The sequence below is a fragment of the Sesamum indicum genome, unplaced genomic scaffold (assembly GCF_000512975.1).
Source record: "Sesamum indicum cultivar Zhongzhi No. 13 unplaced genomic scaffold, S_indicum_v1.0 scaffold00110, whole genome shotgun sequence".
Classification (NCBI taxonomy): Eukaryota; Viridiplantae; Streptophyta; class Magnoliopsida; order Lamiales; family Pedaliaceae; genus Sesamum; species Sesamum indicum.
This window is the reverse complement of record NW_011628045.1, coordinates 61,000-87,147: the sequence shown is the minus strand read 5'-3', so window position 1 is coordinate 87,147 and position 26,148 is coordinate 61,000.

Here is a 26,148-nt window from a genome sequence, read left to right as displayed (position 1 = left end):
TGGCAGTCGCATGCGTATGATGGCTATATCTTGGATCTAGCGAGAGAGGACTATGTCTTCGATTTGGTCATTATAAGTCTTTTTCAGTGTAGTCGGACTATGTATTGAGGACGGTGGATTTCGAAAAAGAATCCGTCCCCTATCAGTATATGATGGATATATCTCTTATGCGTTTTGAGATGGTTTAGACTCTCTAAGTCTATGGCCATAGCGATTGGTCGAATAGAAAATAGTTTCTTTTGTCGATTAACAGAGTAAATACAGCTAAAATATTTAGCATAGTTGTCTGGTCTAGGATGGGAACTGACGCCCAATTCCATGCCCTAGACTAAGGCCGGGAGATGGTTGACGGAAGGGTCATACCTGTATCGAACTCGAGAGCCTAAAAGCTCACGCCAATATTCACCCAGTCTCTAGTGCCATGGACCGTTGTTAGACGGCCAGCCATGGTAACGGGCATTTTTTATTAATGGTTAATTGAAAATAATTAATTAAATTAGATTTAATTATTTATGTTGGACATAATGCCCAAGTTTAGCTGAGGGTGAACCTCAAGAGTCACACGCAAATCACTATAGAATTGGTGGAATTAATTTGAAATTAATTTGAGAAGAAATGAATTAATTTAATTGGATTAAATTAATTCGGATTGGATGGCTCAACAATTAATTAATTAGATTAATTAATTTTGATTACAACAAACTTAACTTTTACTTGGATGGTCCAAGTTAAATATTAGGCCCATAATGGATTAAAATTCAAATAGTTTGATTAAATTCAATCCTTCCATCCACAACAATGTGGTGTGGATGCTACTTTCACCCATTCGTGGTCTCACGAGTCGTGGCACGTTTGGAATGAAAGAAAGCTGCACTATTGTTTTGAACGAATGGAATATACTCATGTTTCCTTATCTCACGAGTCGTGGGCGACGGCAGTTGAGATATTGCTTCGGTTGATGGGTCCGGCCTAATGCTGAGTAGCGTGATTCCCTTGGAGTCCTCGAGATAACGTGAAGAAGCGAGGGAGAATAACTTGGGGATCTCATTGGATGAGAATGGTATAGGTTACCTCCCACAAAAGCTTTTTCCGTGTGATTCATAAAAGCGGGGCATGGAGAATTGCGTTCGTGGACTCCAAGCCCACTAGAAAATGGTTTCCCGAAAATTCCACATGACAGGACGGGTTAATGAACGAAGACAAAGTCATAAACTTCATGTATAATATTACAATAATATACTAAATTTCTATTTGCATTTGATGTTAATCTCTAAGAACCCACTCATTGACGTGATCCTTCAGTCTCTTCCTCCCTCATTCGACCCGTTTATCGTAAACTATAACATGAATGGACTTGACAAAGACCTTCATGAGTTGATAACATGTTGGTCTAGTACGAGGCAATGATTGAAAAATTTGCACCGTCGGTATTGGTAAGCGAGGCTTCGACCTCAGAAGCGAAAGGCAAAAGGGCTGGACGCTAGAGGAGGAAAAAGGGTAAGACAGAATCAGCTATTGCAAGCGCTGAGAGCGCTCCTGTTGCCCAGCTGGGCATGGGCAAACGGAAGAGGAAGGCGGTTCGGTAGTCATAGATTCCATAAGATGTTTGCATTAATTGCCATGAAAAGGGACAGTAAAAGAGAGAGAGTTCATCCTCTATAATCATGGTATAATTTGTAATTGAGCCTTAATATTATTATACTTCTTGGGTATTGGATACCAGCTGTAAAGCTTAAATCTGCAAATGGTTTGCAGGTGGTGAAAAGTAGTAGAAGGCTAAGACAAACTGTCCTGAAACTTAGCAATGGCAGGGCTGTTGTTTATGGGTAAAGGACTAGATAGTCTTAGCTGTTAGTGATCATTTTATGATAAAGTTGATAGAATATAATTATGTAACCTAGCATGATCAAATTATGTTTTTTCATTTTGGAACAATATGGATTACATGATTTTCATCAACGATGGTTATTTCATTTGACAAAGAATGGTTATTTCTGTCTGTTAAGGTTGTTTTACGTGATTATTTCAACACTATCTCGTAATTGGATTAGAGTACTCAAAACAAATGGTTGAAATGGATAATCAAGATAAACTCACAGATCTGACATGCGAAGGCAGGTCACATTTCTCTAGTTAGGATAAGAAAGTTGGTGAATTCAACGAGTCTAGAAATAGACAAGTTGAGTCTACAAGCTTGCAAGTCCTTCTTGAGCAAGATAAGGACCGAAAAGCTCTTTGTAGGACAAAGTATGCTTGCGAATGGTCTATTGGATTGGATCCAATAAGATATCTATGAGTCACTGAATACGCAGAGCTAGATGGGGTTCACAAGTCTAAGGACCTTTGGAATGTTTGAAGAATTAGACTTGAAGTGGAGAACCAACTGGTTGCAAAATTAAAATCTTCGATTAGATCGAGGTAGTGTGTATCTAACGAGAATGGAATTCTCACTCAGTAGAGTTCTTCCTTAGAGTGCCACAATCGCACAGTGTCTCTGATAAGGGAGGGATCGAACTTTGTTGGACTTAGTTTGATTGTTCTTTCACTGAACTATCTTGGCCCATATGGCATGGCAAGCCTGTTTCCACAACGTACTTTAGTATATGAGATGATCCTGCATACATTAAGGGACTAGTGGGAGGCAAACTAGGTTTGCACAGGTTCATTTGTTATCCTAAGGGAAATTGGATTTCATTAGATAACTGATGTGAGGAGGAGCTCTTTGAGGCATCAAGTGGAGAGACACCTCACTAAAATGTAGCAACCATCATTTGTAATCGAATTCTTCCACTAACTCACTATATTCCAGCCTCCTAAGAGATGACTAGAACACCTTAGTTACATAATAGGTACATGTTTATGAGTCTGACTAGTCAATTGGATTATGATCCAAAGACATAAGGAGAAGCGATGTAGGACATCGAGTTGGATGAATGGCTTGGAGCCATGACATTCGACATGGAGTACAAAATAGGTTTGAAACTTCTTGTACCTGGAATATTAGTTTAGACAAATTCATGCAGGGTATGATTTAGGTCGAGAATGAGTTAGAAGGTCAATGGGAGCTTAGTTGTGTTCCTAGTGTTTTAGGTGTGAACATCTTACTCATTTGGAATGATGTGAAGATGTTAGGAAACACTGAAGCACAAACATTATTCACGCAATATTGCATGAAGGAATTGAATTCCTTCCCTTATCATAGGGTTAAGATTCCAAGACTCAATCTTCATGGACTAATGAGGAGCTTAGAAAGATATTTGACATCCCCTATGTCTTTTGCTATTGATAACATGGATATCGGGATGTAGTGTGTGCTTTGAGCATAACAATGGATATCGAAAGTGTATAGAGAAGGAACTGCATAGCAGTCAAGATAACTCTTTAATACCTGAATAAGGATTAAAGAAGCGTTCTTGATGCAAGTCAATGGAGAGTTGATTCTGAAAAGCTATGGCAATACTAGCTTTCAGTTATATGTGAATAGTGACTAGTGTCAATTGGAATGTACATTCAGACATAATGGTGATGTGGTGGCTTGAAATCGTTTCAACCGGGATGCCACATGGTTTTCACCATGGAAGTCAAATGTATAGTGACTTTAATAGTTACTCAGGAAGTGTTTTGGATGAAAAACCATATCCAATGGTTGAATGTGGAGCCTAGCATGGCCAAGCCAGTAGTTACCTAGAGGATAACAACTAGGTAATGGCACAAGCAAAGGGCCGAGATCTAATCACAGATCCAAGGAATATTCTTAGACGCTGCCATCAATTTAGAACGATGGTAGGAAGAGGGTGCGATTGGACCGCGTCATTTCGGCAAAAAATATGGTAGCCCGTGAGACCGAGCAGGTATCGCAGATTGCTCACTCAGATAGGTTTGAGAGGTATGGAAAAATTGGCTTTAGGTCAAGTGGGAGATTGTTAGAAATGGTGACTAGAAAGCCAATTGGCAGTTTTGGAAACCATTTAGCTATATTTATGAATGTGATATTATCTTGATGAATGTAGTAAGCATTCATTTTTGGCACCGTGTGTTTGTTATGCTTACTATTTACGTTGAACGGTGTTTTAATGTCACAACAAATTTCCACAGACCAATTGAATAACCCATGTAGTTGACTTGCGCATTGGATGACAGTTACGAAACCAACTTCTAAGGGTTGGTCTGAAATGTTCGGAGTCGAGAACCTCGAGACTGGGCATCGAGTGTTCTATGGAGACTTGCACTAAGTATTGCATTCATTGGATGAGTTCCGTATTTCATCGGCGACAGACATGGGATGTCTACGCAATTTTAGTGGATTAGCTGCCAAGGTTGTTAGGTAATTGAACTGACTTGCGGGAATTGTCATATGGAAGCCTTAGAGGTTTGGTCGGTATAACTTAAATTCCCGGCTCCCATAGTACAAAATTAGTCTTTGGACTTGAAGAATCATGGTAGTCGCATGCATCTGATGGCTATATCTTGGATTTGGTGAGAGATAACTGTGTCTTGGATATGGTCATTATAAGTCTTTTCCAGTGTAGTCAGATTATATGATGAATGTATATCTCCTATGCGCTTTGAGATGGTTTACACTCTCTAAGTCTATGACCATAGCGATTGATCGAATAGAAAATGGTTTGCTTTGTTGATCGATAGAGTAAACGCATCTCAGATGTTTAGCATAGTTGTCTGGTCCAGGATGGGAACCGATGCCCAATTCTTTGCCCTACACTAAGGCCGAGAGATGGTCGACGAAAGAACTGTACCTGTATTGAACTCGAGTGCCTAAAAGTTCACACCAACATTCACCTAGTCTCTAGTACCGTGGACCGTTGCTAGACGGCCCCATGGTGACGGGCGTATTCGATTAATGGTTGATTAAAGATAATTAATTATATTAGATTTAATTAATTATTTGTGATGGACATATTGCCCAAGTCTAGCTGAGGGTGAACCTAAAGAGTCACACGCAAATCACTATGGAATTGGTGGAATTAATTTGGATTTAATTCGAGAACAAACGAATTAATTTAATTGGACTAAATTAATTCAAGGAGAATATATACAAATGATTGGATCATTTATTTAATAATCTATTTGATGGATGGCTCAGGAATTAATTAATTGAATTAATTAATTTTTGGGGCTTACTCCTTTAAATTAATTGGATTAATTTAATTGGTTTGGATAAATTAATTGATCGGATCAATTAATTAGAGTTTGAGTTTATATTTATTTAATTGGATTAAATAAATTTTTGGACTTAGTTGGGCTAAAATTAATTTAATTAATTATTGTCCAATGACCTTTGGCTGGGCTTGATTTAATTTGATTAAATCGAGCTCGGTGCATATTTGAAGTCCAAGCCCCTTTGAGTGTGGTTGGAGCAAGTTAAGGAGGAGTTGAAACTCCTCACCATGATGAAGATAATGGAGTGGTTATTTTCATCATGGTTGAAGGTATGTGCATGTGTGTGTATAAGTTGTCTTGGAGGCAAACTTGGTGGTTATTGAATTTTGAATTCAATTGTATATAATATACAAAAAGTACATACATGTCATGAATAACCACCGATAAAAGTCATGAAATTTTGCTCCCTTTTTCTCTCCAAATATGTTCTCCGTTTTGCTCTATATTGAATTGGATTCAATTTAGAACATAAAATATTCCAAAAGCACTAATCAATAGTGTTTGTTTGGAATTATTTTTTCTTCTAGTTTCTTTGTTCTATCTAGCAATAGAACAAGAACTATATCTCTTATTTAGTGTGGTATGGACAAATTAGAGGGGTTTTAATTTGGATCCTAAAGTAAACGGGAGAACGTAAAGGGAACAATGCACGTTGCTGCTCAACTACAGAAACAAAAGGTATGGTTTCAATTTTGTCTCTATGTTTTTTGTTTAATATTATGCTTTTGACAAACAACGCTAGGGAATTTCCAATCGAACACCCTTTTTAACCGGTTCTTAAAATTTTTATTTAACGCTTCCGGCACGTTCTCGGGCTATACCGACTCTTTCATATAGGTGGCCACAGTTCATTAATCAAATAGCAAAAAGAGGCTCCTATGTCGAGCAATTTGGCGTAACGCGATCTCAAATATTAAGCATAAACGCCTAGTCCAGGATGGGAACTGATACCCAATTTGATGCCCTAGACTAAAGCTGGGAGACGGTAAATGGAAGGACCATATCCGTATGGACTCGATAGCCTAAAAGTTCACATGGATATTCTCGTAGTCTTTAGTGCCATGGACTGTTGCTAGAAGGCCACCCATGGTGACGGGCTTTCTTTATCATGGTTGATCAAGAATTATTAATTAAATTATATTTAATTAATAATAGTGTTTGACACTAGCCCAAGTCCAGCTGAAAGGTGAACCTAAAGAGTCACATACAAATCACCAAGAAGGGACGAGGAATTAATAGAGAATTAATTCCATAAGTAATTGGATTACTTTATAAATAATAAAGATCCATTGGATGGATAAGCCCAAGAATAAATTAATAGGATTCATTTATGATGGGCTTGCCTTTATTATTTAAAACATTGGACTTATTAATTACTAAAGGCTTATTGAGCTTATATATTTAATTGAATTAAATATATGATGGACTTAATTAAGTGGCCTTTAGTTAAATTGGATTTAAATAAAATTATTGGGTCCTGTATTTTAATTAATTAAAAAAAATCAGCCCAAGCCCCTTAATTAAATTGGTGGAAATGATTAAAAAAGGAGATTATATTGACTAACAAATTCACTTTTGGAAAGTGTCATGTAAGTCATGCTTTATCTCGAATAAAGGATTCTATTACCTTATGGATAGTTAAATGAACCAAGACAAATTTTAATGCATCCATACAAGGTATGTATATGTGTATTAGTTATTTGGAATAACTAATAAAAAATACATAATACACAAAATAATTTCCTACACCCTAACTCCACATCTTGGCTGCCTCTCTTATATACACACTTGGTGTGTATTTTTTTCCCTAATTTCTTTTCTAGAAAAGAGGATTGAGGGATCCCAAATTTCAATGTGGTGTGGACGCAACTTTAGAGGGCTTCTATGTTCAAGCCTTGTGTGAACGGGTCAAATGAAGGAGATTCAAAATAAATCAAATAAATAGATAATTCTTGATTTACGATTTATATATCTCTCGTTTTTTTTCATTCAACCCTAGCCCTATTTATTTTATTGTTATATTTGCATAACTATATCGAACTCCCGGGAACTCCAAGGGTACACCTCTTGAAATTATATTTATTATGTTTTATTTTAATTTACATAATTTTATATTACCACTTCCGCTTGCCTGCTCACGGGCCAATTCACTCGTATTATTAGAGCCCGGTTTGATGTCAGTGCTATTGTTTTTTGTGAATAAGCATGACCATATTTTTTAGTTGTGCTTGAAGCATGATCTGTTTTTGCTTATTATTGAATATTTGTATGAGAAAATTAATTTCTTTAATTTTTGTGGTCGTTGGGCTAGGCCATTTTTCACGTTTTTCTAGAAAATTGAATTTTCCAATTGCTGCACATTTTTTGAAAAACATTAATTTTTGCTAATTTAGTTTTGGATAAAATTGGATTTTTTAAAAACTAAATTCCTTTAGTTAATTTGGTTTATTTGTGTGCATTGGATGTACGAGACTTAATTAATTAATTTGGTTGATTTGCATGCATTGGATGCACGAGGTTTAATTAAATAATTTGGTTTATTTACGTGCATTAGATGCACGAGGTTTAATTAATTAATTTGGTTTATTTGCCTGCATTGGATGCATGAGGCTTAATCATCCATTAGAGTTGCAAATTTTAAACTTATTTTTTTCTATATATAATTGTTCATCGTGATATTGGATATCACAATATTTTTTGGGATGTTCATTTTCTTGTCTAGCATGATTGATTATTATTATGTGCTAGAATGAATGTGAATGGATTATCACGGAGGCCAAGACCGCATGTATATCTTTTAATTTTTGTTGGGTGGGCCCGTGTGCCCTTGTGATTTTATTTTCTCCTCCCTCCTCGTTTTTAGCCTTGGAATAATAAGGCTTGCTATCTCCCTCCTAATGTACTCCCCTGGACTTCTGATCGGGGTTTCTTTTTAAATTTTAATGAGAGTAGTATAGGACTTTTTAGTGAGATTTCTTTTTTATTTTAAGCAATCCCATGGAGAAGAAGGTCTACAAAGGAGGAGGCCCACGGAAAAGACGGCCCGTGGAGATATCACAAGGCCCATCTATATATAGATATCACAATAGCATAGGGACACCCTAGACTGGCCATAGACTAACTGCGGGCTCAGTGGGTCACATAGGTTGTGCTTGTGATCATCCAACAGGGGTATGCTAGGTTTCATTGCAGCGATGCCTTCATTTAATGCTTTCAATAATTGATATTTATGAATGTAATGTTTTCTATGTGATGAGGTCTCGGTTAAACAACTCATAATTAACTCTCACTTGGTTTGATCAAGTTGAAGTGTTAGGGCCCATAATGGATTTGGATCAAAATGATTTGATTTGTCTAAGGTTTCCAGCCACAATAATGTGGTGAGGAAGCTGCCAATACTCAAGCGTGGTCTCACGAGTCATGGCACATTTGGACTAGAGGCATGCTGCTCTATTATTGTGAATAAATGTATACGCTCACTGTTTTCCTGTTTCATGAGTCATGAGGGACAACAGTTGAGGTGTGATTTGATTGATAGGTTGAACATGACACTAAAAAAATATTAAGCTCATAAATGGACTTGGATCGAAATGGTATTTCAATCTGTCCAGGCCTTCCGTCTACAACAATATTATGAGGAAGCTACCGCTATCCAACTGTGGTCTCACTAGTCGTGGCACATTTGGTATAGAAGGCAACCTGCATTATTGTTATGAACAAAGGAATACACTCGTTGTTTTCGTGTCTCACGAGTCGTGGGAGTGACAATTGAGGCATGATTTGGTTGATGGATCGGGCTCAACACCAGATAGCATGATTCCCTTGGAGTCCTCAGGATCATGTTAAGAGGTGAGATAAAATATATCTGGAATCTCATGGAATGAGAATGGCATCGATTGCCTCCCACAAGGCTTTTTCCATGTGAATCATAAAAGCGAGGCATGGTAAATTATTTTTGTGGATCCCAAGCCCACTAGGAAAGGATTTTTCGGAACCCCACTTGAGAGTCGTGGGATTTTGTAGAAATAGTGGGAGTAGTTAGCAACTAATGATCGAGTATTAACTCAAACTCGATATTGCTATAATGTACTTACTATTTTTGGTTTGCGTTTACAATACATTTCTAGGATACTGTTTTTCAATTTTTCTTTATTTTGAGATTTATCTAATGGAACACAATAAATTTAAATTGACTGCAAAAATCAGAGGATTGTCCTCGATTTCCAAATCGAGGCTTATATCATGGAAAGGCCAATTCCATCGGACTTGCGAAAGGAGTCATTCTTGAGAAGCGTTGATGTTCGGTATTAAGGCATAAGGACAATCACAAGGTCCGCAGTGTCATACCTACTTCTATCATTCATGAGTTGTATGACAGGCTGGACGTTGATGGTTCAATAAATGCCCTACAAATCATTTTATGCGGCGTAGAACCAGCATATTGGATATGCTATGATGGAAGTATTTTTTGAAACCTAGATGATTGGAGGTCATCTGTACACAAACATTGGGCCCTGTGGAGAAGCTCTAAGACCCCAATGTTGATCTTTAAAGCAGATGTACATTGACGTAATCCTTCGGTCCCTTCATCCCTCCTTCGACCTATTTATCACAAACTCTAAATGGGCTTAAGAAGACTATTTCATGAGTTGATAAAATGATTGAACCAATACGAGGCAGCGATTGAAAAATCTGCACCGTCGGTATTGGATTTGGAGGCTTCAACCTCAAAAGCGAAAGGCAAGGGAGCCAGACACCACATGAGAAAGAAGGATGAAGCTAAGTCAGCCATTGCAAACATTTTCAGTGCTCCTGTAGCCTTGATGGGCGAGGGTAGAAGGAAAATGTAATAACAGTTTGTCAGTCAAAATTTACTTATGATGTTTGCATAAAATTGTCAAAAGGCATTAGAAGAGGGAGTGTCGTGAACTCCCCTTCACCCAACTATGGTATTTGTTGAGAAAACATGATTACTGTTCTTATTCACAAGTGTTGGACACTTTCTCTCGAAACGCATTTCCGCAAATGGTTTGCAGAAATGAAAGGAAATAGAACGCTAAGTGAAGTAGTCTTAAAGCTAAGGAATGGCTAGGTCATTACTAGAAAAACAATAAGACTAAATAGACTTAGCTAATAGTATTCATGTCAAAATAGTATACGATTATATAACCCAACGTGATGAAGTTGTTAGTCAATTGTTGGACAAATTAGACTATAAAACTTGATCAAGAAAAGATTCTTTTGTGTCTGTTGAGTTATTATCATACTGCATAATTTGATTATGTATGCTCAAATAAATGACTAAAACGAATGATCAAGAACATAACTTATAGAGAATGGCATGCATGAGCTAGGGCCATATCCCTCAAGATAGGATGAGTAGGTTGGTAGATTCAAAGAGTCTAGCAGTAGATGATTTGAGTCTACTAACTTGTGGATCCTTTCTGAGAAGGAAGAAAGCCGTGAAAGCACTTTGTGGGACAAAGAATGCTTGTAAAAAACGATCTATTGGATTGGATCCAAAATGGACATCTGGAAGTTACTAAATACACAAATGCAAGTAGAGGGTTCACAAGTCTAAGAACTTCTAGAAAGTTTGGAGAAATTAGACTTGAGGTGGAGAACCAAACTGGTTGCGGAGACAAACCCCTCGATGGGATCAAGGTGACTTATGTAGTAGGAGTTCTTGAAACATTTGAAAATGAGAATGAAATTCTCATTCAGTGAAATTCCTTCGAAAGAGACGATGATGAACTGTCTCTGGTAAAGGAGAAATTGAACCTTGATTGGACATGGTTCGATTGATGCTTCATTGAACTAGTTGGGCACTGGATAGGGACTGTCGAAAAATCATCCAGTTGTAAAACATGGTGTTTTCTTATGTCGCAATCCAGACACCATATTTGATATGGAATGGCAAACCTATGTCCTGCAAAAGTCTTGAGTATGAGGAATGGTCCTGCACACATCAAAGGACTAGTGGGAGGAAAATTAGACTCAAAGTCTGATTTATATAGGTTTGTTATGGAATAATGCAAACATCACTAGTAATCGAAACATTAATTGACCATATCTAAAGTTCTCCAAAGGACGATTAGAAAACTCCGATTACCCGATACGTACTAGTATCTGAAACCGAACAAGGAGAAGCAATGTAGGACATCGATCTGGATAAAGACGTGGAGCCATAAAATCTGTTATGGAGTTCAAACTAGGTTTGAACGTCCTACATACTTGTTTTGACAAGATTACGAGGTACATGACTTGGTTAAGAACAAGGTGGAAGGTCAGTGCGAGCTCAATTGTGTTCCAAAAGTTTTAGATGTTAGGACGTCTCAATCATCTGCAATGATAAAAGATATCTATGGATGTCTAAAATACGAACATTGTTCAAAAAGTTCTCCATAGTAGCAATTGGATTCCTATTTAGTTATAAGCTATCCAAGATTCAGTCATGGTGGACTAATGAGGGGCTTAGGTGTTTGAAATCCCCTACGTCTTTGCTGTAAGCAGCATGTAATGTTATTCGGTGCACTGAACCCGATGTTGCTTATGTTTCTTGAACATAACAACAGACATCGAGTGTGCACTGATAAGGCAATAGACAGCTATTGAATGGCTATATTTGATACCTGAATAAGGACTGAAGAAGAGCTCTTGATGCACATTAATGGAGAATATATTCTGATGGCTATAGGCATAGTAGCTTCCAAGATCATATCAATAATATTCAATCTCAAAACGAATGTATATTTGAGATTTATAATAATGTAGTAATATTGGAAAAGTTCCAAGTGGTATACCAAAAGGAACCTTATCATGAAAAATTGAATGTATGGCAATTTTAAAGCTATAATTGGAAAACGGTTAGGACCGTAAAACAACACCTGATTATTGGGTATGCCACCTAGCATAGCCGCACCATTAGTCACATTAGAGGGTGACAACTGGGCTAGGCACAAGGTAAAAGACCTGAGATCTCATCATAGGCCGAAGGAAAAATCTTAGACACCATCATCTGCTTCGAGTGGTGATAAGAAGATGTAACGTGCGGTTGGACCGCAGGACATCGACAGAAACAAAAAGTAGACCCATAAGACCTAGCCGATATTGCAGATTGCTCATAATCAATTTAATCTAGAAACATGAGTAATTGGCTTTAAGGTCAAGTGGAAGATTGTTGGAATGGGTGATCAAAAACAATTTCGATTGGTGTTTTTGAGAATTATTGAAGCAATCTTTATTTAAGCAATATTTTTCCCGATGAATATCGTAAGTATTCGTCTTTGGTTCACGTATCTGTTGTGCTTATCAAATTACGTAAAGCACTGGTTTGACATCACACCAGATGCCCACTGACCACTTTAACAACCATGCAACAGTTGGACTGCAGATTGGATGGTGATCATGAAACCAGTTACCAAGAGTTGGATTTGAAATGTTCCCAGTTGACTGGGCATCGAGAGTCCTGATGAGACTTGCATTAAGAGTCGCATTCATTGATGAGTGTCGTGTTTCACCGGCAACAGATGTGGGATGTTTATGCTATCTTAGTGGGTCGATTGGCTAAGTGTGGAATCAATTGAACTGACTTTTGGTGATCATTATAAGGAAGCCTTGAAGGCTTGGTTGGTAATACTCGAATCCCCGGCTTTGATAGTACGAGAGTAGTCCTCAGAGTTGAGAATCACGACAGTCACGTGCATGCGATTACTGTATCTTAGACATGTCCAATGACCGTGGCATCAGAGGTGATCGTGTCTTAGACATGGTCATCATAAGCCTTGTCTAGTGAAGTCAAAGTATGTATTTAGGACGATGAGTTCCTTACAAGAGGATCTGTTCCCTGTCAAAACGTGACAGAGGTATCTCCTATGCACTTAGAGATGCGTCTACGTTGTATAAAGTTGTGGCCTCAGTTGTTGATCAAATAGGAAAAAGAGGGTACTATGTCGAGCAATTTGGCGTAACGGGATCTCAAGTATTAAGCATAGACGCCTAGTGTAGGATGGGAACCGACACCCAATTTCATGCACAAGACTAAGGCCGAGAGATGGTAAACGGAAGGACTATAACTGTATGGATTTGAGAGCCTAAATATTCACATGGATATTCGCCTAGTCTCTAGTGCCATAGACCGTTGCTAGACGGCCACCCATGGTGACGGGGCTTTCTTGATCAATAGTTGATAAAAAATTATTAATTAAATTGAACTTAATTAATAATAGTATTTGACACTAACCCAAGTATAGCTGAAAGGTGAACCTAAAAAGTCACACAAAAATCACAGAGAATGGACGAGGAATTAATTGAAAAGTAATTCCATAAGTAATTGAATTATATATAAATAAGATGGATCCATTAGATGGATAAGCCCAAGAATAAATTAATAGGATTAATTATGATGGGCTTGCCTTTATTATTTAATAAGTTGGACTTATTTATTAATAAAGACTTATGGGCTTATATATTTAATTCAAATAAATATATAATGAACTTAATTAAGTGGGCTTTAATTAAATTGGATTGGATTAAGATTATTGGGCCTTGTATTTTAATTAATTAAAATCGGTCCAAGCCCCTTAATTAAGTTGGTGGAAATAATTAGAAAGGAAAATTATCGACTAACAAATTCAGTTTTAGAAAGTGGCATGTTAATCCTCATTTATTTGGAATAAAGGATTTTATTATCTTATGGATGGTTTAATGAACCTAGACATATTTTAATATATCCATACAAGGAATATATATGTGTATTAGTTATTTGGAATAACTAATGAAAAAATACATAATACACAAAATAATTTCCTACCCCCTAACTCCACCTCTCGGCCGACCCTCTTGTATACACACTTTGTGTGTATTTTTCTCCCTAATTTTTTTCTACCAAAGAAGATTGAGGGATCCCAAATTCCGGTGGCTGTGGACGCAACTTCAGAGGGCTTCTACGTTGAAATCTTCCGTGAACAAGTCAAACAAAGGAGATTCGAAATAAATCAAATCAAAAGGTAATTTTTGATTTATGATTTATGTATCTCTCATTTTTTATTCAATCATAGCCCCATTTATATTGTTATATTTGCAGAACTACATCGAACGCCTAGGAACTCCACGGGTACACCCCTTGAAATTCTAGTTTTATTATGTTTCATTTTAATTTATGTAATTTTATATTACCGCTTCCGCTTGCGCGTTCTCAGGCCGATCCACTCGCATTTTTCGTGGTGCTTTCAAATAGTGGTTGCGACAGCTTTTTCCTTGCCCTTCTTCCTCTTCCACCGTTCGACCCTCTTGCCTTTCATTTTGGAGGTTGAAGCCTATCCTACCAATAACGCCGACGTAGACTTGTGGGTCATCGCCTCATATTGGAGCAACATATTAATTAACTGATGAATAGAGTTCTCAAGTCCGTTCATGTTGTAGTTAATAATAAACGGGTCGTAGGACAGAGGAAGTGACTGAAGGATCACGAAAATGTACGTGTGATTGTCAAGCCAGCTTTGAGGTCTTCGAGCGTCACCACTAGGGATAGCATCTTAATCCCGTGACTTTGTACAGATGATCCTCTAGCCATCTTGGTGGCGGAGAATACTTTTGTGACGGCATATCCAATATTTCTATTACGAACCGCACAAACTTCCTTCATGTGGTGCGTTATCAAGAGAACATCATATAGCCTATATGCTTTTGGATATCATTGGACATCGAAGCCAATATGATACTGCGGACTGGTTGTCCTCAAGCCACTTCTCGAACGTGATACGTTCTTTAGGCGAGGATCCTTTTGGTAAGGCCGTTGGGAGTGGGTTGTCCAAGATATAGTCTTGGTTCACGAAATCTAGGACAATCCTCAGATTTCGCAGCCAATCGTTACAGTTCGTGTCATTGAATTTGTTAGTCTCCATTATCATGGTTAAAGGGTTCTTAGATATTTTGTAGAAAATAAAAAATTAAATAAAAATAAGCGGATGATTATAAAATTATGAATTAAGCTTAAAGACTTGGTCTTTAGTGTTTAACTATCCCATTATTTATAAGAAAGCCCACCACTCTCAAGTTGGGTTTCGGGAATAACATTTCCTAGTGAGCATAGGATCCACAAGCGAATATGTCATACCCCACTTTTATGATTCACATGCCAAAGGCCTTGTGGGAGGTATCCAATACCATTCTCTTTCCATGAGATTCCAAGATCTTTTACCTCACCTCTTCTCATGATTCTGAGACTCCAAGCGAATCATGTTGCTCGGTGTTAGGCCACACCCATAAACCAAATCACATTTCATTCATCGTCCCCCACTACTCATGACACAGGAAAATGGTGAACATGTTCCTTTGTTCACAATAATGGTGCAACTTTCCTCTATCCCAAATGTATCAAGACTCATGAGATAACATTTGGGTATCGGTAGCTTCATCACCACATTGTTGTACATGGAAGACTTGGACGGACCAAAACCATTTCGATCAAAGTCCATCATTGGCCTAATATTTAACTTGATCCAACCAAGTGAGAGTTAATATTGAGTTTTAGATCGAGACCTCATCACATATTAACATTGCATGCACAAATATCAAATATTTAAAGCATTAAGTAAACGCATCGCATGCAATGAAACCTAGCATACCCTTGTAGGATGATCAAGAGCCCAACCTATGTGACTCATTGAGCCCGCAGTGAGTCTAAGGACAGTCTAAGGTGTCCCTATGCTTTACAATAGTGATTTACCCATCAACATTAAATGGGCCTTCAAACTCCTTCCTTCTTCGTGGGCCTCCATCTCCATAGGCTTGCTTTTACATAGAAATTATAAAACCTCACTGAAAAACCAATGTTACTCTCATTACAATTAATAAGAAATCCAGATCAAAAATTCGGGGGAGTACATAGGGGGGATAAGAGCAAGCCTTATTATTCCAAGGCATAAAAACAGAGAGAGGAGAAAATAAATCACAAGGGCAGACGGGCCCACCCAACAAAATTAAAAGCCATACAAGAAGTCTAAGGCTCCATGATCATCCGTAAACATTCAACTAGCATATAATAAGAATTAATCATGCTAGATAAAAATAATAAACATCCCAAGAAAAATAACATGATATCCAATATCACGACAAACAATTATATGCAGAAAATAACAAGTTTAATATTTGCAATTTAAAAGGATGACAAAGTTTCATGCATCCAATGCACGCAAACCAACTGAATTAATTAAAGCAATTTAATTCTAGAAAAAATATAATATTTTTATCAAAAATTAAATCAGAAAAAATAATTATCTTTAAGAAAATATGCAGAAATTAAAGGATCCAATTTTTTGGAAGAAACAGTAAAAAACGGCCCAACCGTCGGCCGCAGTAACAGCAGCAGCCTAGCGGCCGCACAGCCTGTGCGCAGTGCATTCGCCCGGGCGCACACGCTGTGCACTATCGGTCAGCAGTGCACTACTATAGTACGATAAAAAATATTTTTTTATTTCTACCAGAAAATCCAATTTTCTTAAAATACTTTAATCATCCAAAAAATTGCAAAAATTGAACAAGTTAATTTTTTCATATAATTATACAAGAATAGGCAAAATGAATAACATGCTTCAAAAGCAATATAATCACGGTATCATGCTTATTCACATAAAACCATAGCCCTTACATCGAACCGGGCAATGATACCACTTGAAAGTAACAAAAATGCGAGTGGATCGGCCCGAGAATGTGCAAGCGAAGCGGTAAATAAAAATTCACAAATTAAAAATCAAATTAAATAAAATCATCATTCCAAGGGGTGTTCCCTTGGAGTTCCCGGGCATTCGATGTAGTTAATTAAATAAATAATAAACTAAAACAGGGCTTATGGTAAAATTAAAACTAGAAGATGCAAGAAACGTAAATCAAGGATTACCTTTGCTTGATTTACTTCGAACTTTCTTTCGTTGATTTGTTCATGCGAGAATTCAACGTAGAAGCCGTCTAAAGACACGTCCACACCACACCGAAATATGGGATCCTTAATTCAATTTGCTAGAAAAGAATAAAAGAAAATAGATGACACCAAGTGTATAGAAGAAGGGAGCGGCCGATCTGGAGCTCTAGGGTAGGAAATTAATCTTTGTATTGTGTTATCTTATTAGTTATTTAAAATAACTAATATATATACCTTGTATGAATGTACTAAAATGTGTCTAGGTTCATTCTACAATCCAAAAGATAATATATTCTTTATTCCAAATAAAAAATGACTAACATAGCACTTTCCAAATGTGATAATTGCTAGTCAATTTTTCAACAAGCTTAATTATGGTGCTTGGCCGATTTTATTATGACAAAAATACAAGGCCCAACTAATTTTAATTAAATCCAATTTAATTAAAATCTATCTAATTAAGTTCATCATATATTTAATCCAATTACATACATGAGCCCAATAAGCCTTTATTAATTAATAAGTCTAACTTATTAAATAATAAGGGCAACCCTAATATAAATTCATCCTATTAATTTATCCTTGGGCACCATCCAATGGATCTCTCTTCTTTGTAAGTAATCCAATTACTTAGAATTAATTCCTAATTAATTCCTCGTCCTTTCTCGGTGATTTATGTGTGACTCTTTAGGTTTACCTTTTAGCTAGGCTTGTGCTAGTGTCAGACACTATTATTAATTAAATTTAATTTAAACAATAATTCTCCATCAACTTTTGATCAAAAAAGCCCATCACCATGGGTGGCCGTCTAGCAATAGTCCATGGCACTAGAGACTAGGCGAATATCCATGTGAACTTTTAGGCTCTCGAGTCCATACAGGTGTAGTCCTTCCGTCTACCGTCTCCTAGTATTAGTCTAGGGTATGGAATTGGGTGTAGGCTCTCATTCTGGACTAGGTGTCTATGCTTCATACTTGAGATCGCGTTACGCCAAATTGCTCGACATAGGAACCCCTTTTCCTATTCGATCAATGAGTGTGGCTACAGGTTTATAGAGCGTGAACACATCTCCAAGTGCATAGAAGATACCTCTGTCATATACTGATAGGGGACGGATCCTCTTCTTGGAATTCACCGTCCTCGCTACATACTCCGACTGCACTGGTTAAGACTTATGATGATCGTGTCTATGACATAGTCACCTCTCGTAGAGACCCAAGATATAATCATCGTATGCATGTGACTACCGTAATTCCTCAAGTTTGAGGACTACTCCCGCACTGTCGGAGCCGAGAATTCAAGTCATATTGACCAAACCTCCAAGGTTTCCATATGACGAATCCGCAAGTCAGTTCAGTCGATTCGACACCTAGCCAATCGACCTATTAAGGTCGCATAAACGTCTAACGTCTGTCAATGATGAAACACGACACTCATCAAATGAATGCGACACTTAATGCAAGTCTCCATAGGACACTCGATGTCCATTCTCGAGGTCCTCGACTTTAAATATATCATAATTAACCCTTGGCAGTTGATTTCAGGACTACCATCTAATGCGCAGTCCAACTATTGCACGGTTGTTAAAATGGGTTGTGGGCTTTGTTGTAATGCTTTAAAGAAATGCAAACATATATGTAATGAGCATAATAAATGAAATGCCAATAGCGAATACTTATTTTATTCACTGAATAGTATTACGTAGAATCGAGTTATTATCAGAATATATTACAAGTATGCTAATCTAATTAGCTTAGAGGTTACCTATTCTAACATTTGTTGTTTGGCATTCGCCAATCTTTATCAAATAATATTAAATTGATGAATACGATAGGTCTATCAAGTAGGCAGTGTATTCTATTTTGCTTACCACTGATATAGAACAAGGTTTCAATGTTAAAACGAAATACCCACACATCGAACGGTGAAACCCATGGAGTTAGGCTGCGCATAGCTTTGGCAGCTATGAACCAACACATAAGGGTCGGTCTGAAACATTCCAAGTCGAGAATCTCGAGGTCCTGTAGAGACTTGCACTAAGTACTGCAGCTGTATTTCGTCTGTAGGAGACATAGGTCATTTGTGTAGTTTTAGTAGGTTGGTTGACAAGGTAGTTGGCGCACTAAACTGACTCACTGGAATTGTCATATGGAAGCCTCTTAAGGCTTGGTCGGTATGATTGGGATTCTCTATTACGATAGTACGAGATTAGTCCTCGGGCTTGAACAATCATTGTAATCATGTGCATACGAAGACTATATCTTGGATATGACGAGCGGTGGTCATGTCGTGAGTCATAGTCATCATAAGCTTTATCCAGTTCAGTCGGAGTTTGTAGCAAGGAAAGTGGATTCGAAGAGAGGATCTGTCTCCTGTCAGTATATGATAGAGAGTCTCCTATGCACTTTAAGATGGTTTAGACTCTAAAAGTCTTTTACCAAAGCGATTGATCGATCAGGGATAGGTTTCCTAGATCAGATCAGTAGATGAAACACATCTCGAGTATCAAGCATAGTTGCCTAGTCAAAGATGCGAACCGACGCCCAATTCCATGCACTAGACTAAGGCCAAAAGATTGTTTACAATAGGATCGTACTCTTATGAATTCAGAGCATAAATGTTCACGTCATGTTTCACCTAGTCTCTAAGTGCCATGACTGTTGTTAGACAGCCACCCATGGTCATAGGCTATTTCTAATTATGGGATAATAAGAGATAATTTATTAAAATTCATTTAATTAATTGTATTGGTCACACACACCCAAATCTAGTTGAGGGTGAACCTAAAGAGTCACACCCTACCACTATAATGGGATGAAATTAATTCCAAAAAAGTCGGATTAATAAATTAATTTTTAAGAGAATAAATGATTCGATCATTTATTTAAACCAATGCTACAATTTAATTAATTGAATTAATTAGAATTTTAAGTTAGCCATTAAAATTTGTTGGACTAATTTTATTGGGCTTGGTCCGATTTAGAATTGGATCTATAAATTAAAAGAGAGATAATAAAAGGTTTGGATCCTTTACTTGGATTAAAGGATATTTTAATGTCGGGTTTATAAATAAAACTAGATTTGATTCAAAATCCATAAGGCGTGGTCTTGATTTAATTTTAGTTAGTCAAGCCCGGTCCATTAAAATGCAAGTCGTAGGCCTTGGTTAGACCATGGCTAGGTTAACTCCTCCTTGAGTGTGGTGTTGACGAATTGGTGCCTTAAGGTGCATCAATATCAGCCACAAGGTGGCTTAGAAGTGTTAGATGATTGTTGGCGTCTTGCTAGGTCAAGACTCCTTGGTGTAGTGTGACTAGGTCAGGTCACATATAAAACACTTAAAATCAACCCTTGCCATCTAAGAAGCTGCACGCACACCTCACCCATGAAATTTTACTCACTCAAGCATCAAAATCAGCCACAAGGTGGCTTAGAAGTGTTAGATGATTGTTGGCGTCTTGCTAGATCAAGACTCCTTGGTGTAATGTGACTAGGTCACATATAAAACACTTAAAATCAACCCTACCCATCTAAGAAGCTGCACGCACACCTCAACCATAGAATTGACTTGGTCAAGCAAGACGCAGTCAACGTGGAAATCGTGGAACAAGACTTGGTCAAAAAGGACCCGGTTAACGTTGATCTAGATGGAAAAAAGGACAAAGATAAAGATGTAGAAGCGGTCAATAGCAATGGCTCTATTGGATTTGGACATCAACGAACATATGAGACTAACTCTACTCATACCGGCTTATTTATAGGGAACATCCCATTGCAGTCATGCCCAATTCCAGGCGCGGATGATAAGATTGCTGACTGCTTTAACAACTCATCCCGTAAGACGCTCTCATATATCCTCCCTACTATACAAAAAGGGGAAATAGTTACCAGACCTACGATTGAATCTATTCGAAACGGAGCTAGTAGCTGAAAAACTACCGCAGTTGGTTACTTCATGCGAAAAAGACTGTACTTTTATCATGTTTAAGAATATGCCATGTCCGTCTGGCCTGGCTTATGTTATGTTAAGGCCACCACGTACGGATTCTACTTCTTCCAATTCAAGACAGTGGCATACATGGAAGAAGCAATCGAAGGGGGACTATGGTTGTTCTAAGGGCAACCAATTGTGATGCAATATGGGAACCGAGAATGATGTTGCAAAAATTAAAACATACATAGGTCCCAGCTTGGATAAAATTGAGACATTTGCCGTTAGAATTGTGGACGGAGGAAGGCCTGAGCACGGTAGCCAGTGGAATTGGCAGACCCCTATACCCGGATGCAATTACAAGGGCATGCACGAGATTGGACTTCACTCGTGTATGTGTGATGCTAGATGTGAGTTCTAAATTACCAAGGCATATTATCTTCATGTTGCCCAATGAGGAAGGAGGAGAAATACCATGCAATATTGATGCTGAATATGAGTGGCTACCTCTTAAATGTACAAGTTGTATGATGTTAAGCCATACGGCAAAGGTTTGTGTGTTCACCAAGCCGTCCAACCAAGCTAAACCACTGGTCTTTGTCTATGTTCCTAAAACGGTACCTGCAAGGTTACCACCTATGCAAATGACTCAAGGGGTGGACAACCAGAGAGAGGGACGAGAGCTTCCTCGCGGGGAATGCAGCATTCCAAAAACGGGACATGCGAGGCCACCACCTATGCATGACCAAGAGAGAATACCGCCAACTCAAGGGGTAGACAGCCAGCGAGAGGGACGAGAGCATGATCAAGAGAGAATGCCACAACTCAAGGGGTGCAAAACAAAAGAGAGACGAGAGCTTGCTCGTGAAAGAAGGTTGAGTTGTGAGTAAAAGGGTAAGGCAATTGCCGTGTATAATATGTTTGATGCTCTAAAATTGCTAGATGATGCAGACGTACATCTCGAGGTCATATACCGAGACCGGAGAAAGGAATACAGACATTACATTAGGTGTTAAACTCATTTGGAAGGAGAGCAATCCCAGACGATTAAAGCACAGGGAACGAACACCCACCACCATGGCGTTAGTAAGAGTCGATTCATAGCATCACCTTGCCTAGATCAATCAGTACATGAGCTTTATTTAGAGTATCCCTTGGCCTATCAAGGGAGACACCGCTAGATGATCGAATTGTTTTAATTTTCTTTCTTTCTATTTACTTAATGCAACTTACCTTTCCCGAAAATATTACTCTCTCCCTCTCCAAAAACTCTCTCATGATCTTAGAGATCGAAACAGAAACAAGGATCAAATGTTAATCAATAACGTTTTTTATTCTTGTGCTTCTATGGTGGTTTTACTAGCACGAAATCACCACATCATTTTAGTGGTTGTGTGTTATTCTTTGGAGGATCTCTAGATCGAGATCTTGCCATGGACGGTTCCAAAATGGAAGCGGAGAGGAATCAGCGCTTGTAGCTTAACAAGAAAGACAACGAAGGTAAATTCCATTTACTTTAATGCTTCTCGTTTTTCATATATTTTTCTATGGTCTTTGTTTTTATTTTACACCGAATGCTCGGTAAAAGATCATGGGTACACCCCATTATTGGGATTTAATTGTTTGTTTTAATCGTAATTATTTTATTTTTCGCGCTTCCACCGTGCTTCTCGGGCCGTTGCAGTCCCTTCAACATTAGGGACCTTCAAGATTGACAAAGGCCTCCATTCTAATGAAATTACCATATAGGGCTTGCCAGGAGACTTTCTAAAGTAGTATTGTTGAGAAGCTTATTGAAGAGATTGTACCATTATTTATTTTGCCTAAGTACCCAAGGTATCCAAGATACTTTTGTATTTATCGAGAACAAAAAGCATTCTTCTCTAACAGAAGCACTACTTTGTCTGCTGGAACCCCAGTCTGTCACTATTTCAATTTTGCTATGTGCGGCCAGTGCATACCGTAGATCATATTTTAGATCAAGGGTATACGTAAAATTCTAGAACCTACCAACACATATAAGTATTGGCTCTCCCGGATCAGGTACAATTTTTGCTACCCAAAATCTTAACACTCAATCTCTATGAGACCTTGAGCCTCATATTAACTTGAATCTTGGAGAGCCATCATTGGAACCCATCTTGATTGGCCTTAACACTCTCTTATTTTGCAGAATTTGGCACACCTCTGAGAGCATATTTGGAGTATTAGAAGTAGCATAGACCTTAACATTCAATATACTTATGGCATATACCTTATAAATGTTCTAGGTACAACAATTTTATATATATGTATATATACATACGCACTGAACACATATATATCAAAAAATATCTATAAAAAAATAATTAAGAGTGATCATTCTAAAAGTGAAAATTTATATAGTTCAACAAACTTATAACATATTACTGGATAATAAAATTTAAGTAATGTTATCTCAGAGTAATTTTATTAACACAAAGTAATATATGAAACATCAAAATTTAAATTTAATGACACAATTAATTAATTTATGTACATAATAAGTAATATTAATATACACTTTAGTGAAATAAAAAAGAAAAAGGAACATTTTTGTTTTTATGATAAACTAGAAATTTTCATGTTTCCTCTTGATGTAACAAATTAATTCACATAGTAAACATTTGACGAATCAACAAAAACACTTGAAGGAAACACAAAATATTTCTTTTAGAGTGTTCAATCTAAATCTTTCGAGATCTTTTAATGCCAAATTAAGATGGTTGGACAAGCATTTAAAGAAATATGGTACTCAAGTAAAGAACATTACTTATAGTTCAAAAGCAAGGGGTTAATAGCAATTTACCCCTATGTGATATTAAAAATGAGTACATTACCCCCCTATGAAAAAAATATAGTTATTTACCCTCCTGTACTTTTTTAAATGGAGCAATTTACCTTCTTATACAGGGAGGTAAATTACTATTTCTTTTTTCATAGGGGGTAATTTGCTCATTTGCAATATCAGAAGGGGTTTGCTTGCATTTTTTCCCAAAAGCAAGTATATAGCTTCTACCGTTTTGGTGGGAATAATAGATGTATAAAGGTTGTCAGTTAAGCTGTTCAAAGTTGGAAGTATTTGAAGCAAAATTTAAAAGTGAAGAAAAAAAACAAATTGGACTGTTTGGATAAAGAACTTTACACTTATATTTTTTCTCAAATAAATTGCGGAAGTTGGAAGGGATCGCTACTTATACATTTGGATGTAAATCAACTTAATTTTTAAATAGTTCCAAATCAAAATGTCTAAAGCATTTTTTCTACAAATTTTCAGTAATATACTAATAAAAATTTATTTTAAGCTCTTGCAAACACCTAAATTATGTATATTGAGGCAATCCAGTCATGAACAAATACATGCATTTTTTTCCTATATATGCACTGTTGGCAAAATTGTATTTGTAGTTTCATAAGATAGGGAATTCAATACTTTTAGTCATCTATTTTATATAAATATCAAAATGATCCCAAAATTCAAAAAGTTGGGCATATTTAGTCCATTGCTGTATGAAATTTTCAAAAATAGTCTCAAAATGAAAAAAATTCGATACATTTAGTCCTCTACTTTATGAGATTTATGGGAATAAATGTGTTAAATTTTTTCAATTTTTGGACCATTTTGAAAATTTCGTAAAGCATATGACTAACTTTTTCGGGTTTAAATTTTATAAGCATTTTCAAAATTTCTTAAAATAGAGGATTAAAAGTGTTGAACTCCTATCCTATGGAAGCAATTTCTACCAACAAGAAAAATCCGATATCCGTTGCTACAACAACACTTCAAATAGAGAACTAGACACCCGCAGTCCTTCTCACCCCAACCAGCTTCTTGTGGAGGATTCTCAATATGAATTTCAAATTCTTCATACAGCATAACACCAAATAGGAAATTGATGTAAACTGATACGAAAAAGCAGGTTCCTAGATTCATTAAAACGAGCATATGTGGCACACTCACTATATATGAACAATTAATTTAATTTTTTTAAAAAAATAATGATTATATTAAAAATGGGTGAATAACAATTTAGCCCCTGTGATATTTAAAATAAGCACATTACCCTCTTATGAAAAATATATTGCAATTTACCCCCCTGTACTTCTTAAAATGAAGCAATTTACCTCCTTATATAGGAAGATAAATTGTTTCATTTTAAAAATCATGGGGGAGAGGGGGTAAATTGTTGTATTTTAAAGAAAAAGGGAGGTAAATCGCTATTTTTTTTTATAAGGGGTAATTTGCTCATTTGTGATATCATAAAGGGGTTGCTTGCATTTTTTCCTATTAAAAATATATCAATTAGATTAATTAAATATAAAAAAATAAAAAAATGAGAAATAATACTGAGAAGAATAAGAGAAGAACAAGAGATGTAGAAGTTCAGAAGAGAAAATGGGAAGTTAAGAATAGATAGAAAATAGAAAGTTGAGAAAAGAGGAAAAAGCTAGTAAAATATTTAAAAATAAAAATTGACATGTCAATAAATTGAAGACACCAATAGGGTGCTTTCTAATTATATAAAGGTATAGATACATGCAATCAACAACAAGAATGTTACTGAGTTAAATGTACATGCTGAAGCTAACGTTAAAATACTCAAATATTCTGAATACAGGTAAAACAAAATTTAGGACTTATTTAAAAATAAAAAATTGACAATGCCAACAAATAATATTGTGGAACATAATCAGAGTGCTTGGATTCGTTTTTTAGTGTTTTGTGGAGATAGAGAGAGAAAAACAAAGATAAATAAGTGTGTTACAGAGATAGTATGTATGATTTGAATTTGATTTTAGAGATAATATAAAATAAGTATTGTATGTTTAATGTTGTGTTTTGGAAAACAAAAATTACTATTCATTGTGAAATCATATTTTTTATATATATTTATGTATATAGGTGTGTATATGTATGTATGCATTTATGCTAAAACAATTAAAAATACCCAGATAAGGTGTTTTTGAATGATGACAAATATTGTGTATGTTTTGACTCGTTCCAGAGATAAAATGAAACAAATATAGTGAATAAGTTTCAAATAAAACAATCTATCATATACATGTTAACAGAGAGATGCCTCATAAATATATTAAAAAA